The sequence below is a fragment of the Bison bison genome, unplaced genomic scaffold, assembly GCF_000754665.1.
Source record: "Bison bison bison isolate TAMUID 2011002044 unplaced genomic scaffold, Bison_UMD1.0 scf7180017864155, whole genome shotgun sequence".
NCBI classification, from domain to species: Eukaryota; Metazoa; Chordata; class Mammalia; order Artiodactyla; family Bovidae; genus Bison; species Bison bison.
Genome location: NW_011494727.1, coordinates 128739 through 129583, shown reverse-complemented (window position 1 = coordinate 129583; position 845 = coordinate 128739).

Below are 845 nucleotides of genomic sequence, written 5' to 3'. Positions count from 1 at the left end.
ATAGCCCACCACACCTTTGCTCTGTAGGAATGCAACTTTATCTAATGCTTTTGGAGGGTGGCGCCTGACTAATCACCTTTAGAGAAAAATAAGTTTTCTGAAGAAAGGGTCTTAAAATGTTAACAGGCCTCCGGGCCAGAAGATGATGCAAATCACTGAAACTTTTGCATATGATAAGTTTGCAGGAAGAAAGCCTGGCTTACTGCATGACTCTACCCCTTCCCCCATGCATAACTTAAGGTATAAAAACTACTTTGGAAAATAAAGTGCGGGCCTTGTTCACCAAAGCTTGGTCTCCCCATGTCGTTCTTTCTCTCACCTTCTGGCTGAATTATTCAGCCTCTTTTCTCCACTGAATTTCCTCACTGAGCTATCCTTATTCTATTACTCTTTATTTCCTTAATTAACGTTTAATTAAGCAATTGTTTCCTGATCTTCGCTGATGCCGTCCCGGCTTCGAATTCCCTGGATCCACCGGGGTTGGACCCCGGCAGAAAACATCCCCCATTTGCCCGGTGCCCAAGCCTCAGGCCCTTCCCTTGCTTCCTTCCTGGTCTGGGCTCCCTGTCTCCTGGGGCAGCAGCCAGAGGCTTCCTCAGCCGGCCAGAGCCTCCTCCGCACAGGGTAACTCCAGCTGATGCCCCACCAGACTGTGTCCTGAGCCGCATCCAGAACAGAGCCCGGGGCACAGCTGTTCCCATTCTCTGGCGTTTTGTGGAAAATCATGAAGATGACTTCCTCAGTCCAGCTTTGAGTGGAGAGAAGAGGGACCCTTATCTCCTGTGGCCTCAGGCACCTGGCTGTCCACCCTGGTTGGGGGTGGCAGTGCTGGCTGCCAATCCATG